This window comes from Podarcis filfolensis, assembly GCF_964270895.1.
Source record: "Podarcis filfolensis genome assembly, chromosome: 10".
Lineage (NCBI taxonomy): Eukaryota > Metazoa > Chordata > Lepidosauria > Squamata > Lacertidae > Podarcis > Podarcis filfolensis.
Genome location: NC_139612.1, coordinates 37,992,360 through 38,011,816, shown reverse-complemented (window position 1 = coordinate 38,011,816; position 19,457 = coordinate 37,992,360). Strand labels below are relative to the sequence as shown.

The 19,457-nt window shown below is 39.2% G+C and overlaps 1 protein-coding gene across 1 annotated transcript in view; it reads left to right on the top strand.

Annotated features, from left to right (window-relative positions):
- Nucleotides 1-418: 418 nt before the first annotated feature.
- MGAT4C (MGAT4 family member C) overlaps nucleotides 419-19,457 on the top strand; it is a 320,040-nt gene continuing 301,001 nt past the window's right edge. The window contains exon 1 of the mRNA XM_083573463.1: nucleotides 419-777. The gene's annotated coding sequence lies outside the window, so the exon portion shown is untranslated. The remainder of the gene's footprint in view (nucleotides 778-19,457) is intronic.

Genomic DNA, 19,457 nt, shown 5'->3' with positions numbered 1-19,457 from the left:
TGTTCTATAATGAGCCATTACCCTAATTTCTGGATTGTTATATTTGTAGAGACATAGTAAAGTGTGCTTGTGTGGCGGGAAATAAAGCTTAGGTTAAAAGACTGAAGAGCATGAAAGACACACAGGTGCAAAAGTGGAAATTGACTACCTTTTAAGCTATTGAACAAAGCTGTAAAAAGATCCTAGATACCATTTCTGTACCTTGAAAAGTTGAAGTGCTCTATTTAGATAGAAATATATAGCCCAATAACATGTTTTCTGACCTGTAGCTTGAAAGAAAGCAACAGTAAAATGAATTTCATGCCAGCAGACACTTTTTAAAAACTAGACTTAGCTTCAGTCACATTAGCTTAGATAATGGGAAAAAATTTTCTTCATTGAAATGCTCTCTGTAGCTTAAGAAGAACTCGCTGAGGCAGCCTGCCATCTAGCTTTTTCACAGCAAAACAGACTTTCAGACTGCAGATGAGAGAGTCAGGAGCAGAGACAATTTTAACTTAGCCATCCCTAATTTATCTCAAGCCTTTTTCTATTTATCTTCACTGCTGTATGCACACTGGAACACCAAGCTGCCGTCCTCTGGGAAACAGAACGCAACCAGGAATCTTGGAGAGGTGTCACAGCCTGAGAAATATTCAAATTGCACTGATTTTCTCCTGGAGTACTGAGCAGAAGGAATGAAACTCTCCATCAAGTCCCTGCTTTGCAGGCAATAGATCAGAGGATATTGTCAGTTTTCTTGATGGATTATTGTTATTGGGCAGGTTCTTCCTGAAGGTAGGTAGTTACTCTCTCCATTCATTAACTATGCTGTTTATCAGAAAATGATCTAATAGGCTGGCAATCCAAATATGTTCAAGCAAATGTTAAGTAAGTAACCTCTATTGATTGAATGATGATGGCACTTTATTGCAGCATGGTTGCAGGTAAAATACTCTGAACTGCTTACTATTGGTCTGTATCTCCTACCGTACCATAAAATGCTCTGTCAGCAAACACACACACACACACACACACACACACACACACACACCTGCAAGCTGTCTTAGTATAAGTTCACATTGGCTGCCCTGATCATTTTTCTACAATGAATCATAGCACTGAGACTGAGAAAACATTTTGGGGGGAAGCAGATACCCATCTATGACTGTTGATACTGGTGGGTTGAACAAAATGGTAGAATGCTTCCGAGAAGCTCGGAAAAGTTTCGCAAGTACATGAATTATTTTCAGTGGCTCAGTATGTTCTGAGGTATTACAAGTCATTTAATATCAAGACATTTCATCAAATATGATAAACGTGACTGGCGTTTGCCTTCCTAATTTCAGAAGCATCCCGATAAAAGTTTATTATGCAGCCAAGGACATGAATGCATTAAAAATCTACAGGAGTAATGAAATAATAGTAGTAACAAAGTTCTGTGTGACTTAAGAAGACTTTTAAGCATGTGGTGCTTTGGGTAGACCCCCCCTTTTTTTTTAAAAAAAGGAAAGAAATAGGGATCATTTTACTGTGTTGCAGAGAAGTCAGCATTCAAACTGTTTCAAGGTTCTGCTTGCTGGAAATGACAGCAATTGCATTCAGGCTGAGATTGGTGTATCATGAAATTATTCTTGATGTAACATTGCTGGCTTCAGCGTGTGTGTGTCAGCAGTGAGACACATATATTCTAAGGAGATGTAGGAAAGAAACCCGGGAGGGAAACCTGATAGTTGAAATGATGCACAGATGTCCTTTTTCTGTTTTTCAGCATGATATTTCATGCTTACAGATCATACTAAAGCTCCTTTTCTTCCAACACATTGCTGGCATGCCTCTTAAAATCTATGACTAAATAGGTCATATCTGGAGTTTCTGACACTGCTGGTGGGATGAATCGACTAGCTACAAGTTGACACATGTTAGCTGTGCTTTCTAATTTGTTTATAGAACTGATATTGTCAGTTCATGGAAAAGACATGGCAAATCACGTTTGTCAGGCGTAAGAATAATAACAGAGAAGATGGAAGAGCCAGAAGCATTAAGTGGACATCTTAAATCACCATCCTTTGGTGAATATTTAACATTTCAGAAGTAATTATGATAAGGAAGATTATGTGCTGGGCTTTGGCATGGAAAAGAGACGTGAAGTAGAGATAAAGGGAACTGATTTCCCCTCAGGTGCTATGACTTCTAAATTGGGAGCTGGGGTGCTAGCCTGTGGCCCTACAGGTGTTGTTGGACTCCAGCTCCCATCAACACCAGTTAACTTGCTTGGCCAGTGGTCAAGGATGATGGAAGTTGCAGTACATTGGCATCTAGTGATCCACAGCTTATCCACTCCTTCTCCAAAACATGTCCCCTTCCACTGAGATTGTAGGAATTGTGACAAAATGAGGTTGACTAACCCATCTTAGAGGTTCCTGTCTTTAGGAAACATCACTCAACTTTTCCTTTTGTATCTTTTGTAAGAGGCATGTCTTCTTTTTCAAAATATTTAACAACATTTAAAAAAATTGAACTTCTTATTGATTTATAAGGCACTCCTTGAAGGTTTGACATTTGGAGTATTTCAGAAAATCTAATCTGACAGGTTGTCCTCAACTCACCTCCTACACTAGCATGGCCGTACTCAACTAACTCTGAAAGGTTTGAACTTTCTCAAAATACAAGCAGGTGATTACTTTTCTTTGAAAATGCTTTCATAGTGTAAAGTATCTCTGGTCTGGCATGCGAAAGTCAGGTCCAATCCCCTGTACTCTCAGTTCAAAGGAGCAGATGATATGTCAAACCTTGTCTAAGACCCTGGAGAGTTGTTTGTTACCCATCAGAGTGGACAATACTGACTCAGAAGGAACGTATCAGGGATAAGATTCCCTAGGAGATGTTAAGCTGTGGATACTGTCAAATATGACATGCATCCTGAGGTGGTGCAGTTGTGTGAAAGGTGTAACACATGTCCCACTGAGTGTTTGATTTGTGTTCTCCTTCTACTGATGTTATTTGGATTCAGGATATAAAGATGTTTTTATTTTGTTTTTGGTCTTGACTCCATGAAACCTCAAGTGAAATCTGTGATGGTTTTCAGATCACAGATGTGCCACTTCTGTCACAGTATGATTTTATTTGTAAAATACAGAGAATAATGCTTGGGGAGATGCCATATGTCAGTGATGGTCAAACACATAGCTGGGGTCAAGTCAAGGTTCATTCTCTAGAATCTCCAAACTTTGAAACCCTTCCTTCTCAAGGGAAAGAAAATTTTCATGGTAGTATGTATCTGTTTTTCTATCACAGTGACTTTTCTTACCATTCCTTATAATTAAATATGAATATGTAGGCAAATAATTCCATTATCAGATACCAGCTGCTTATACCAAGAACGGATTTGAATATTGTAATCAGAACTCACTTCGTAATTATCCTCTTAATTTATTTACTATTAAGTAACCAAGATTCTCAAATGAATCATGGCTATGAACATCAAAAGTGTGGATTCCTTACTTTCAGGCATTGAATAATTTTCATTGTATACTGACTCTTGGGATTTTTGTTAAAAACTTTTGGAAATATTTCCATTTTATTCTGATGCTACAGTAGTGTTTTGCCTTCATAACAAATCACTGAGGTGAAAGACATAAAGGAAATATATGATGATAAAAGTGATTCATTTTTAAGGATGCACTGCTGCTTTCATGTCTTCGATTCAGTTGTCTGTAGTAAGTCTGTGCGATATTACATGAATATCTTCATAAACTGATATATTTCCTTTATAAAATTTAAACCAGTGTTAAATTTAATAAGCGATACCCAACAGAATCATACTCCGAAACCAATGGAGTTTTGTTTTGTTTAAGAAAAAGGTCACAAGACTTGGAATATACTTAGCGTTGAATATCAACCGCTATTTGGGAGACTAATGGGAAAATGAAACAGGCAAAGTAGCTTGCCCATACCAGTCACTATTACTTTTATTATAATCATTTGTTTAAAAATACAAGATTCAGGTAGGTAGCCATGTTGGTCTAATGCAGTCGAAATAAATTAAAACATTAAAACATTGTCCATTAGCACCTTAGAGATCAACTAAGTTTGTTCTGGGTATAAGCTTTCGTGTGCATGCACACTTCTTCAGATACCTGAAGTATCTGAGGAAGTGTGCATTCACACAAAAGCTTATACCCAGAACAAACTTCTTTGGTCTCTAAGCTGCTACTGGAATTTTTTTATTTATTATTTTTTTATTATTATTTATTAAAAATACAAAATAGGGAACACTATAAGGCTTCTGTATGGAAGTGTTTTGCAAGTAGCAGATTACAGTCTTTCCAGCCCAAATGGTCACTAGATATGCAATGAATTGGAAACTCCAAAAAGCCAGTACTCAAAGTATTTACTCTTTTTTTAAAAAAGCCTTCCTTCAGCAAAGGATACTTTTGAATGCATGAAGCACTTTCTCAGAACTATTCCAGCACTTGCAGAATAACCATCAAGTAGCCCCTTGCCCCACTTCACACCCCATACCCAAAACTGGGTTAAGCAATTGACTCATGGTGTTTGAGCTTGACTTTGGTGGAACTCAGCAGACTGAAATCGAAATGATGTGTTTTAGATCTGCTGATGACTAGGATGACCTATAGCAAACCTAAAATGGACAACGTGGTGGGGGCAGGGGAGAAGCACCACAGCAAGATGGAAGAACAGACACAAAATCAAAAACCATGTATAAAATTCATATTGTAATGCATATTAAATAATTACAAATTTTCATATATTGCCTTTGTGAATAATTACTTACATAATACAGCTTGCATCTTACAGACCCATTGCAGAAATCAGTGAAACTTTCATACCATCCAACAGTTGAACTGCACAGACATTTGCAGACATAAATTAAACTGCCATATCATTTGGTGCCAATGAATTATCCCACTACCATGCATTATGTATAGACAGGTCTGGAGAATATTTTCCCAAAGGTGTTTGTCAAGCAAGTTGCTAAAACGTAACTTCCTTCTTCAAATCCACCCTGGCTCTTTTCTCCATACAGCTTCTATACCCTGATCTTAGCTGTTTCTGCTTCCACCCATTCCCGATCCTAGTTGGTGGGTATGACTTGTCCCCTTAGCTTGAAAATTATCACCTGGATATCAGTGTATATTAGTATCTAAAGCTAGAAAAAGGCTTATAGAGATGGGCATTTCCTCCCTTTACAGAGTTGTAATGTTGGAAAAATGCTGGAAGATGTAGAAGTTGTTGCAGCAATCAGATTTGGAATCACAAAGCAAGGCGCATGGCCTCATTCTGTAGCTAGAATGGAATAGTCAAAGCATAAAAAGAAAGGGACAGAATAACAACTTGGTAGAAGAAGATCCTGCAATCTGCATACACTGAAGCAGCACATAACTGGACTATCAAATTGGGGGAAATGGCTATTTGTTCTTGAGTCAATGTGGTCCCTGTTTGTATGATAGAGAGACTAAAAAAAAGGGGGGGGGAGAAATGGAAGGTAATCAAATAAAATGAAGGGGCTTACAATGGTGACCTCAACTCACAGGGGTGATTTGTGCGCTAGATATAAAAGTCATCAACAAACAAGAAATAATTGCATTGGCAATAGTGCCTGAGCAAATAGTGGCAGTGCTAAGATGGAGAACCTGCCATGCTCTGGGTCTCATTAAAATAAATTGTATATGCTAGAGGGCAGAACAAACCAAGAGGGAGCTTATTCTCTGATGTTGTTAAGGAAGCTGCCTACAGAATATACAACAGAGGTAATAGAACTGAGCTACTCCACATCACATATCTAGAACTATGGCTTTTGCATTTTAAAAAAAGAAATTATAAGAGGTTCTCTGTGCTTAGTAATAATAGAAACAGCAGAACAAGAAATAACGCTATGAAACTTTTGCTGTCATGCCGTTGTTAGCTGCTGGGCCTTTCCTTCGGTCCAGAGTTTTATTTGTTTACTGGTATTTCTGTTTGATACATGTAAATAATTGAGGTTCTCAAAAATATCATTTAAAAATATATATAGAAAGAGTAGCATGCCAACAGAATGCGTATGGTTTTTAGTAGAAATTGAGGGATAGGGTCTAAACTACATTTATGTTCTCATAAGAGAAGGAGGAGAAATTTGGCTCAGTTTGTATGTCAACACAAACCTAATCTGCACTTTTGAAAACAATATGCAAACTGAAACAAAGCAATCTTTCAAAATTCACAGTTGTGGTTCGAGGACCCGATCCCCGCGTAGGGGAATGAAAACACACGGACACATGATATAAGGTTAATGGGCAATAAAAAGGCCACAACTTAATTGATTACAGCAAGTGAAAAGGTATTGGCTTAGGCATTGGATCACGTCAGTTGACTCCACCCACTCAGAGAGGGGCGAGTCTAAAAGGGGGTTTATTCACCAGTAGGTGGAGCCTGTTGATGCTAATCCAACTATAAGCTCTCCCCTGATGTCACCGAGGGTCGTGCCATGGCCCCCCATCACACAGGCATCGGACAGAATACACGACCACCGGATTCCTTTAACGGAATACCCAAAAATTGAAGGCGTAGGCGATGGCCACACCTAGCCCTTCCACACACCACAACACATTATTCCAATGCGCAGCAGCGAGTTAAGCTGCCGTCCACGCCCCTTCCGAGGCACCTGGTTGGGTTCCTGCCCGTGGGCGTGTTGCGCCAGCCAGGTGAGTGGGTGGCAGGGGGCAAACGCCCCCTGCTTGAGGCGGAGATTGGCTCCCGCCCACAACCACTCCCCTCTTTTGCAGGAGGAGAGTCTTTCTCTGAATTTTACAAAGCAGTTCTACAGCCAAAATATATCTACAAAAGTGTAAATGTGTGCAAAAGGAACTCCTTCACTGGGGGAGATAGCAGACAAAAATTCATTATATTAAGGAAAGTTGCTCTCAGAATGCATATTGTTAGGCAAAAATTGCTTGCAAATAAATTCACATCAGAAGAAACAGATGCTAAAATACTAACAAACATTTGTGAGAACATAAATGATATGGAAATGAAATGAACTGAAATTAGGATTGGAAAAATAAGAAACTGAGAAAATCTGAAATTGACAGATTTGTCTATCCCTAGTCTTCACCACTAATTAAATAAAGGAAGATAATGGTACTTCTAATCAGAGTTGGAGGTAAAACATATGGAGAATTCACTGTGATCCAGTATTATTACTATTTTTTGCGCACTTGACGCTACCTTGGAGTTCTCCCCAAGGTGCTATCTGTGTAGGACATAGTGGTCTATGTGTGTGTTTAAAAAGCCCACATTTTGGTTATGATTTACACTGCAGATTTTTCAAAGAACATTACTGCTACCAAGGGAGAAGACATCCAGCTTTTCATAGATGGCATCTTAATCTAGAAATTCACAAGTGAGCAACATAACTGAAGGCTTCAGAAAGCATTGTGGAGAGGGAGAAAACCAGAATAGCATTGCTGAAACTGAATAAAGGAAAATGATAGCCATTTGGGTAAATAAACAACAGACTAAGGTTGATCCAACAGTTGCTGTCACATCTGCTCTAACATATAAGGAAGGGGTACAAAAATTCTTTAGAATGATACATTTATCAGACAGTACATACCACATCTAGCTCCTTTAATTTTCCACATGAGAGCATTACGGCATAAATACACATCTCAGTGCTGCATTTTAGAAGCTTAAAACTGGTATTAAAAGAAGGTCAAGAAGATACTATGAAACCCAGCACAAAAGAGAACTATCTGCAGTGGCCTTAAGAAATGGATTTGAGTGACCTTTCTGTAACAATATGGTAATCACTGGAGATATGTAGCATATGTTTCCTAGGACACCCAAAGGTATCTTGGTATGCCCAAAATTAGAAAAAAAAGCCATGCAGTTCAATCCTAAACACATTTGCTCAAATATACTTTTGTGTGTGTGTGTATTCTTCTTTTTAACAATGATGATTTTATGTATGTTTTAAATTGAATTTTAATGATGTTTTGTCTCTTATTTTATCTGCACAATGCTTGGAGAGTGCTTGCAGTTTATAAATTTTATAAATAAATAAGATAAAATACACCCCATAATAAAGTTACATGATATTTGGTCTCCTTTAGGTGTGTTAAGGATTGCCCCCAAAAAGTATGTGTTTTTTTGGTGGGGGGAGGGGAGCAATGAAAACAGAAATTGATAATAAATTTCTAGAGAAAGTACTGCTCCTGAGTGAAGGCAGTCATGTCACTAGATTTAAGTGCTTTGCGGTTTGGAGATGCAACGTGCAGTGACCTGGTTATGGGGGATGGACTTTTTGGAATAAAATGCCTTTGAAGAAAGCCTAGAACTAGTAATGGAATGTGTTAATCTTATTTAAAAGATGTGCCCAGTGTCAGGTGACACATATAACTACATTTTATGTAGCTTTGGGAAAGGCATTTTCAGGGAAGAAGCAGCAAATAAGAAGAAGGTGTCTTAACTACCTCTGCATCTTTTCATCTTCTGTTGTCTCCATGCAGCCAGGTCCCAGAAGTATGTTTGTGAAGTCCCCAAACATGTGAAGGTGCATAGTTATGTCTGTCCCCTTATGAGTGGTGGGCAACAATTTCTTTGTTCTTCATCCATCCATGCTTCGTTAAATTCACATAGTAAGAATACATTACAGGATTATGCTTTAGAACAGAACACAGTGTAATTCTGGTTTAATATATCTCATAATTAATTAAATGTATTTATTTCTTACATTTTTAACCCATTCTTCTTCAAAGAGCCTTAGCATGATGGACATGTCGCTCCCCACCAATTCTCCCAAAAATTCAATGATTGATATTCTCTCTAGTTCAATATCTACTACTATGCAAGCTCACAAGCATGCATGGTCAATTTATCTTCACTACTTATTTATTTTTAAAAAAACATATATAATGGTACTCTTCAATGGAAAAAAGATATCAATGTACTATTACAACATTCAGATTCTCACACAACAATAATAAAAGTCAATTTCCTAAGGACTGAACCTGAGGTCAGTTCTGAGAAAGAACTGCATTCCTTCACAGTTCATTTTTAAAATAACTCCTGCAATTTTTGTAGTGATGTCACTATTGAAGAAAGGATTTTAACCACAGACACACAAAACACAAAGTATAAACAAATGTCAAGATTTTGTGTAGAACACTTTTAAAGTGCACACAATAATGTCTTTTTTGTGCTTTGGCCATGACACTTGCATAATGCCTAACCACCAGCATTTGACATATAAAAATAAGTACGTTAAACAAACAAAAGTGAGCAAATCAGCTATTTCGATTGGATCTTCCTAGATCTTTCAAGATCTAGATTCATAAATGGAGGGAAATACAGAGGTGTTTAGGTTGTGCTGGCCATTCTCTTCCATAAGGAGCACCACATTTGTGCAGTGTACATATCACATATCTCAAGAATGACCACTTATTCAGTTCAAGGGTGGGTGGTGGTTGAGACCCAGTGCAGCACTTCCCTCGTCCTCCCAAAGTTACGCCATCTTTTCCCAACAGTTGTTGCTCTTCCCTGGCTGCCATGGAGACTACTGGGTTCCCTCCAAACTCAGATTCAAATTCTGGCCAATCCGGGGTGGCCTGGAGGGAGGGGCAATTAGAGCAGACTGCATTGCCGAAGTCTTCACTTTGGTCCGCTCCACCAGCATAAACAGGGGCTGGTGTTAAGCACAGAACAGAATGAATGATATAAGCATGGGTGCCCCCCCAACCCCCTTCACTAAAGTTGAATGAGATGCCATTTACTGTTAATCTACTATAATATGTGATTACTATCAGACAACATATCAGGAATCCAATTTCTGTAGAAAGTAAGAATGTATCTCTTTAATTTGTGAAAATAATCCCCCATACCTGACATATATTGCGCTCCTGTGAAGAGGTAAGACAACTGGCTAACACAACTGTCTTTAACTCCATTGCTGTATTTTACAATGATTTGGACCACCCCCAAGAACTACTGTACTGCCTTTAGCTTTGCTGAAAAGCCTGGTATTTAGTATCTTGTAGAAAAAGATCTAGGTCAGTTCTGCAACTCAGGTGTTCCACATTGGTTTACTTGTCTTATAGCCATTGGGGATGCTTTTCTGGAGATAATCTATCTTTCTTCAAGTATCAGACCATTGGTCCTTCCAGGTCAGTATTGTCTACACCAAGCATGGCCAAACTTGGGTCTCCAGCTGTTTGAGGACTATGATTCCCATTATCCCTGACCACTGGTCCTGTTAGCTAGGGTCAGGACCACTGGTCCTATTAGCTGGGAGTTGTAGTCCAAAAACAGCTGGAGACCCAAGTTGGGCCAACACTGGTCTACACTGACTGGCAGTAGCTCTCCATGGTTTCAGCTGCAGAACATTCCCAGCCCTACTTGGAGATTTGAGGAATTGATCCTGGGACCCTCTGCATGTGAAGAAGATGCTCTACCATTGAGCTGTACCGCCCTTGCCCAACACAGTCCCAGCTACTATGAACAGCTGAAATGCTCCCATCCGCCCCATTAGAAACTGGGTTTGTCAGAGCTGATTTAGATGGCTCAGGTGGATGTGTAGCTTCATGATCTGATTCAGATGTAGGTTTTGATATCTCAGGTGAGCTTGTAGCAACTTGATCTGTAGCCACTGTCAACCCTGCAGTGTTTGAATCAAATACTGGAAAGCAATTACTGACAGGAATGTTAATCTAGAAGCAGAGTGTTGGAGAAACAATAGAAGAATCAATTCTTCTCTGTTTAGATTTAGAGAGAAGGCAATGAAGTCCAGCACTACTTGGGATTTGGTCTTAGAAACAAATGCACCTTAAATCTTTTCAAAAGCAACACCACAAATCCATTATTAAAATTACAGTATGTACTGAACACTAAAACCTTTTGTTGTGTGCTGAAAGTGTTTATGTTTCACTAAGTGTTATATATATATATATATAAACACCCCAGTTTAATTCAGCATTGACAATTTATTCCATTTTTAATGATTTTATTAAATTATGGTGGTTTGTTTATTTTACTGCACATTGCCATGGCTTTTTATGTTGGCAGTGCATAAATATTTTTCCAAGGAAACAAATCAATAAATTGTTAGCTTCAGAGGCTCTGCCAAGGCACACCCTTTTATATTACAGTGTCACTTCATGTTGGGCAGCATGAAAAAACGCATCTGATGGAATGGGCTTGAGTTCATGAAAGCATATGCCACAATAAAAAAGCTTATTTGTCATTAATGTGCCACAAGACACATTCCTTGTTTCTGCTGCAAGAGACAGCTACAGCTACCCTTCTGGAAACAATTAAGAAAGAGTGTCAGTTATGTTGTTCTCTTTTTTGGACCTGCAGATCTCAGTGCCACAACCTTCGTCATTTCACCCTTTGGCTTGTGCTTATACTACCTTCGAGAGAGCAAAAAAAATGCACATCCTCCAGAAACAGCCCCAGCTGACTCAAGTCCACCCTTCCTTGCTCAGTTCCATGCCATTTTAAATTCTGAAAACTTGCAGTTCTGGAAATTTATGTGTTTAATTTACTCTTTGATTGGGTTGTCTGGATTTTTATACTTACATCACAATGGTCATTGGCTACAAATAATAACTATCTGATTGATAGATTCTCATTCTCAATTCTAACAGGACTAGGATTTTATTTTATTTTCAAATGGCTTCTAAAGCCAACAAGAAAATTTGATAAAAATAGAACCAATAAATGCATATTATTATTTTAAAAAATGCACAAATTAGTTTTGCCTACCCTTCTATAACTAAAGCTATACAAAATAGCTGTAGCTGTCACTGGAATAACTTTATATGGAAAGACTAATATAAAATGTTGAGCATGGATCCATGCAGCTTGCCTAGATAGCCCTAGCCACCAGGCATGAAATCTAAAAGGTACCTAAAATATTTATTTCACCCCAATATAGCTGATGGCATTAGGCATTAAAGGACATCTTAGTTGCATAGAAAACAACCTTATATACTGGACAAAGTTCAGTATAAGCCTTGATACAGCTTAGGTCCAAGTTACTTATCCCGTAAATACCTAGCAGGCCACTGTATTCTATAGGAGGGTTTCATGATAGTTTCATGATAGTTTGGAGTAGAGCTGTCCTTTTTCTGTGGAACAGTACAGTGGTGCCCTGCAAGACGAATGCCTCGCAAGACGGAAAACACGCTAGACGAAAGGGTTTTCCATTTTTTGAGCTGCTTTGCAAGACGGATTTCCCTATGGGCTTGCTTCGCAAGACGAAAACGTCTTGCAAGTTTGTTTCCTTTTTCTTAACACCGTTAATACAGTTGCGACTTGTCTTCGAGGAGCAACTCATAGAACGCAGTGTACATAGTAGCCTTTTTTGAGGTTTTTAAAGACTTTGGTGATTTCTGAAGCTTTTCCAAAACTTCTTTTGCAGCCATTTGGTAAGTTAAGCTTTTAAAACTTTTTTGGGGGGTTTTGGATTTTGGGTTGGGGTTTTTGGAATTCAAGGACTTGGTGTTGGGGAGGGGTTTGCAAGAATCTGGAAGCTTGTTTTTTTCCCCCTGCATTTTTATGATTTTCTGTGACCATTGGACCACTCTGCTGTTTTTAAAAAAAATTTCTGGGTTTGAATTTTGAAATGCTCTTTACAGTATGTGTGACTTTAAAGAGCACTTAATAAACTCTTGTTGTACCAAATTTGGCTTTGTTTGGACTTTTTTGGACCATAGGAATGCATTAATTGATTTTCAATGCATTCCTATGGGATTTTGTGCTTCGCAAGACGAAAAATTCGCTAGATGAAAAAATTCGCGGAACGAATTAATTTCGTCTTGCGAGGCACCACTGTATTCTTATTGTGTTACAACAGGTACCCACTATTTGCACTTCTCATTTGTTTCTGGAATTTTGTTTGGACAAGCTTTTCCAGTGGGATGAAATGTTCTCTGTTTTATGTATTCACGTTATATTGTTTTTAAAAAACACAGCTGTTGGGGGGGGTACTGTTTAAAACCATTTAAAAACTATTGTAACCCTGTTTTAAAACTAAATTGTCCTGAGACCCATGCAGAAGGAGATTAATAAAATTAATAATAAAGTAGCTGAAATCTCACCACCGATTTACAGTCTTTATATATGCATCAAAATCTGTGCCAGTTAAATAACTGATAAGAGAACAATTAGAACCAGCCATTCCAATACATTCAAAAGGGTTTAGTGTTTCCAATCTCACAAATAGTATGGCTCTTTAATTAAAATGTAGAGGTGAACAAAGGTTATCAGTATTTATAGATACAACCTACAATGAAAAACCTCCTTCCCCATATGAGCATGTTAATGTTTGCTGAAGAACATCGCTGAATTGTAGGTAACAGAAAATACTTATCTGCAAAGGAGACATATTCGTATATATCTCACATGTAAAATGTTTTTGGTGAAGTAGAATGCAAGCTTAAGCACCTGAAAAGGTTGTCTTGAGGAAGAACTGCAGAACAAAAGATGTGGTCAATAACAGGAGTTCCATGAGCACCAAGGAACACAAGGGCCAAAAATGATTTTGAAACTGGATGGCACATGCTTATTCAGTACATCAGCTACCAATGGCTTAGTCTGGGCAGGGGAGAACTTTGGTCTTTCAAATTTCAGCAGCGCTCAATGCGAGGCCAAAATAGGCAACCCCCATCTCTCACCTTCTGTTCTGCTCAATTCATGACATCATAGTTGTGACGCCCCACAGCATCCCCCTAGGCCAGGGGTCAGCAAACCTTTTCAGTGGGGGGCCAGTCCACTGCCCCTCAGACCTTGTGGGGGCTGGACTATATTTTTTGGGGGGGAATAAACAAATTCCTATGCCCCACAAATAATCCAGAGATGCATTTTAAATAAAAGGACACATTCTACTTATGTAAAAACACACTGATTCCTGGACCGTCCGCGGGCTGGATTTAGAAGGCGATTGGGCCGGATCCGGCCCCTGGGCCTTAGTTTGCCTACCCATGCCCTAGGCTCAGTGCTGAGTGCAGTAGAACTGCTCACACTGCCTTCAGTCTGCCTCTGCTCTGTAACTATCTGTTAAGATGAAAAGTTGCCAATATAATCAGCTCTAAACTATTATACAAACTTGCATGGAAAGTTCCTGGGGGTGTGTGTGGGGATATGGAGATTGCTTATTATGTCTTTTTAGAAACTGAAAAATAAAGTTAAGGAAACAGAGAAAATAACAGGATCTCACACCTGAGAAACTATTTTAGGCACACTGAGACACAAATCCACTCACCCACATACAAATATAAAGAGGTCAAAATACTCAAGAAGATGGCTTCATGTAGGATATCTAAAAATAAGATGCCTCTGTAAGTTGTTAAGGTTGATATAACTCTAACTAAAGCAATTTGACAAATGCTGTAGCTGACAGAGAAGTGTTCACTAGCATGAAATTGGATAAAAGGGATAAATATCCCAGAAACCATGTGTGTGTGTGTTTTTGTGATCCTGACTCTTCTATAGTCACAACATTTACCACAGCATCATACCACTTTAAAAAGTCATCCCCTAAAGAATCCTGGCATCCCCTAAAGAATCCTGGGAACTGTAGTTTGTTTTGGCTACTGAAAACTGTGGCTCTGAGAGGGGTTTTCCAACAACTCTCAGCACCCTTAGGAAACTACAGTTCCCAGGAGCCTTTTGGGAGAGCCATGACTTTTAAAGTGGTATGATACTGCTTTCGATGTATAGTGCAAATGGGTGCACAGCGATAAGAATTAATAAACAAGCCGGGTCTGTATAAGCTTATCCTTACATCATGACGTACCCAAAAAAGGGGGGGGAGAGGACCACAAAAGTATTTACTGTACTTTTATATGAAGTCTGGATAGCAAAGGAAGATGTTTTGCATTGCATGCTGAGAAGCAAGTCAAAGCATGAAAGGCAATATGGTAACTTTACTTCATTTTTATGGGGTCTATATAAGCTGGAAAAAAATACCCTCCAGATAAAGCCATAGGAGATTGCATTGTATGTTATTTCAAGCAATCTCTGCAGAAATTACTTTGCCGAGCCACAGGTATATGAAATAATATAAAGCTGAGAGCCATGCTGAGCTTTCAGATACAGTAATCTCAGTAGCCCCCGATACATTACACATCTACATAATGGCCAATCGAATAAAACCATGGGAAATAATGACAAATGGTATCAACATGCCACAAAGCTGTTGTTTTTGAAAGCCACCTTCTTCAGTATCAAGAGCATATTTTATCATTTGCATCCCAAATTTTTTAAAAAATCTAATTTTGCATCTGAAACATCAACTCAGTTCAGCAGGTGGGGTGGGAACATCAGTTTATTTCGCCTTTTCAGATATGTCTATTGCCAAACATTTGTGAAGGGAGAAAAACATTATTTAAAGGAGTTTATGTATAATGAGTATTTAAATGTATTATACCCCTGTGTGTGGTTTTCTTTTTTTCCATTTATGGGTGCCCCCAATTTTCATGCACAGGGGAGTGGGCAATGAGATTATAGGGAGGAAATAGGTTTCATTCAAACTTTCAGCACTCTATTTCCACTGTATATTTATTATTTTTCCTGCATGTGCTGCACAGTTCACAATTCATGGTGCACTTGTTATTTTAAATGGGTCCCCACTTAAAGAGGCATTAGCAGATTAATCTACCGCTTAGAATAGTTAAAGTTGGCAACCTTACTTGTAATTTTATAAGTATTTTATCATCTGCAATGCTAAGCAGAATCCTTTTCAGGGGAAAAAAGGAAAGATTTGTAAAATGGGGTAGGGCAGAAATCTTGCCGTATTAAGAAAATAATATCTTTTCAAGGTGTAGCACTGTATTTTCCTTCTCACTGCTGAATATCTGTGCTCTTTTTCCGATTGCTTCCTACCTTAGAGCCAATGGGAAGAAACTTCAAAACGTCCCACCCTATTCTACCCTGTTCTGCAGTAGTACCCTTAGTAGTGAAGCATGGCCATTTATTTTCACTAGTGATGGACAAAGGGCTGTAATAAATGGAGATGTAGGACTCCCTAGCCAGCAGCTGATTACCCAGCTGTTCTTGGGAAAGTGAAAAAGAAATAGTCTTGGAAGAAATGGGATCATTTTTTCCTCCTTGTTTTCACGCTTCCTTTCTGCATTCCTACAATAAAATTAAATGATGCATAAGTGTTTATATATAGCAAAGCTACTCAGGCAGAACCTCATCCTTTGCTGCTACAACATGGTGCCCTCGATCTGTTATTGGACTACAACTCCCATCAGCCTTTGACAGCATGGCCAATAGTTAGGGATGACCAAGGCACTGTAGCCCCAAAACATATGGAGGTCTGCACTTACCGAAAAAGGTTGGAGAACGCTGCTCTACATATCATAATCAACTCATGCCACACATGGTAAATGGCTCCAGAATGCAGTGGCGTAGCGTGGGTTGTCAGCACCCGGGGCAAGGCAAGTAATTTGCGCCCCCTAACCCGTGGATTTGCGCCCCTAACCCGTGGATTTGCGCCCCCTGACCCATGGATTTGCCCTAACCCCAGATGTTGTGCCCGGTGCGGCCGGCCCCCCCTGCACCCCCCACGCTACGCCACTGCCAGAATGTATTAGGGCTTGGATTTCTTGTCTACTTTGATCCATCCATCCCTGCCTCCTCATGACATCAAGACTCTTCTCTGCCTTTCCCTCACCGTTGCCTGTGAGCAGCAGAAGCAATAGTGTAAAAACAAAAGTCTTCTCTATCAAATATATAAAGAGTCTTGCAGCATCTTTCCCAGAGGGGTAGCTTTGTTTAAGTGAATATAAGCATAACATATGCCACAATAAATTTGTTAGTCCCTTTGTTGCTTATGTAGTCCCTTAAGTCTGTCAACTGAGTAGCACTCCATTCAGACAGAGAGACATTGGGGGGGGGGACACTTCCAGGTTAGCGCGATCGGCTAATGGCGGATTCCCTCCGAGCTCCGGAGGGAATCGCCTTCGCAGGAGCTGGGTCTGGCCGCAGTGGTGACGCGGGGACCCTCAGAAATCACAGGCGCTGAAGCCTGTGAACCTGGTGACTCGGCGGGCACCATTTGCGCCCCCCCGACCTGCGAAGGAGCCTTTTTAAAGGCTTCGGAACGGGGGACGGGGTGAGCGGCACGGTGCTGAGAGTCGACTGCTCCTCCTGCGGAGTGAAGCCGCATGCCATGGTCAGAGAGCGCTGACTTCTTCTTGTGAACAATTGGATTCTAAAAGTAACAACCCGTGAGTAGTACGGAAATTGGACTTGTAAAGGAATTTTTTTTGTTGAATTTGGCACAATCGGGGAAGGTGCAAACAGGATTTCCGCCTCCCCGTCTTGTAAATAATTTAAAGCAAGGACTAGTTAACTAAGGTCAAGAGAATTTCTTTTTCTTCATTGGGTAAAAGATATTAATTTCACGATTTGGCAGTATAAGCATAAATAATTTTATTGGAGGATAAGAGTTAACTTTGAGAGCTGAAGTGCCACCCCCCCCCGGACCCGGGAGTGATCCGTGAGAGAGCCTGTTGAGGAGATATAGAAGAGTTTGACAGCTGTCAAAATTAGCTGTCAAGAAGGAAAAAGAGAACTTTGTTTCTGCTGTCTCTGCTGGATATATTTGTTGCAATTTGGTTATATTTTGTTGAAAACAAGGAAGAACTGATACAAACTAACTTGATTTTTGGATTTGAACTGGAAAGAATACTAAGTTACCAAAATCCCTCTAGAGGGGGATTTGGGACATTACAAGAATGGCTGGAGGAGGGAAAATTCAAGCTGGGTTGGACAGAGTTTTTGTTCTCTTGGGAAAGCTACAAGGCCAAATGGATGTTTTGGCTACAAATGTTGCAACTCTGAACTTAACAGTAAATAATATCATTGAATTTGATAAGGATTTGACTCAGGAAGCCCATGCAGCTGGACAAAAAGAGAAACTTGAGAGTTTTGAGAGTGTGGAGAAGGAGACATATGTTGTTTCTGAAGAAAAGGAAGGAGGAGCTGTAATTTTGCAGATGACAAAGGAGAGCCAGAGGCCTGACATGATGGTTACAAAGGAAAATAAGAAATCGAGCCAGAGGCCTGACATGATGGTTACAAAGGAAAATAAGTACTGGATGATGAAAATCTGGTTTGAATTGGAGATTGAAGAATGGAGAGATCTCCTTATGTGGAGATCTGAAGACCTATGGATTACAAATTTGATTAAGGTGGAAGTTGGAGCTTTCGGGACAATTGGACTTAAAAGGAGTAAGAAACAAGATTTGGGCTCCACTTTTAAGTATGGAGGTCTGGCTGGAAGAAACATGGACCTTATGGGGACAGAGCTTCTCCGAGACCTGGTGTTTAATACTAAAGACTATCAAAAAAACCGGCAGAGAGGAATTGAGAGAGAATTAAGAGCCTCGGACGTGAGGTCTCCAGGCTGATAGTAGATTAAGACTGATGGACATCTGTTGGGGATCGAAACCGGGAAAGGGGGTGGTGGGGTTTGGGAATCCAAAGGGTGTATAATTATAATCTGTTTTTTTATTTTGTTTTGTTATTTGTAAGAAAATTGGGGAATTCATTGAAGGGAATTTGGGTCGACTTTAGAAAAAGGTTTTAAGAATGAGCACTGATGTACAAATATTGATGTTTATAAGTTAAAATTGGTTTTTTCTTTAAAATGAACTAAATATAAAAAGGTTAAAAATTGGGGATAAGAACTTGTTGAACTAACAATTTGAATTGGAATATAAGAAGGGGAGGTGTGGGGAAGTCAGGGAAATATGTCATTGAAAATACAGACTGTAAACTTTATGTGTTTTTTCATTTTCAGATGGAAAATTTTAATAAACATTTATTTTAAAAAAAACAGACAGAGAGACATTATTGCACTTTCTCATTACTGTTAATATGATTTCTTAGTATTTTTCTGCAACCTGGGATAGAATTCATATGTTGGTGATAACTACGCTGACCATTAGGCAGAGTGAGGCCATCACTTGAAGTGAAGGGCTACTGGGAGGAAGTTGTGGTGGTGAAGTTTTAGAGGACAAAGTCATGTGCGCTGCGTGGTCTGCCCTGCACTCCCTAAGCAAGTCACTGGTGGAGTGGAGGACAATACTCTGGTGCTATTGCCACTTTTGGTTCTGACCTGAGGAATATATATATATATATATATATATATATATATATATATATATATATCCTTTTTTCTTTTGGAGCTGCTAGCAAAAGTTGAATTGGAACAACAAGGGTGTTGCCTGTCACTTTGGGAATTATGTTACTTTGGGGATTTGAAGCACCTGTCCATATGCTCATTTGCTTGCAATCTTTTCTACCTGCATATTTGTTTAAAAAACAACAACCAGCACATGCATTTTAACATGTAAGCCTTAGGCACTGCTTTAAAACTCTTCTGAAACTTCCCACTCTTTGAGGAAGCAGACAATGCAAAGCACCATATATTTGTTATGTTATTTGTTGTAAGAGTTTTTACA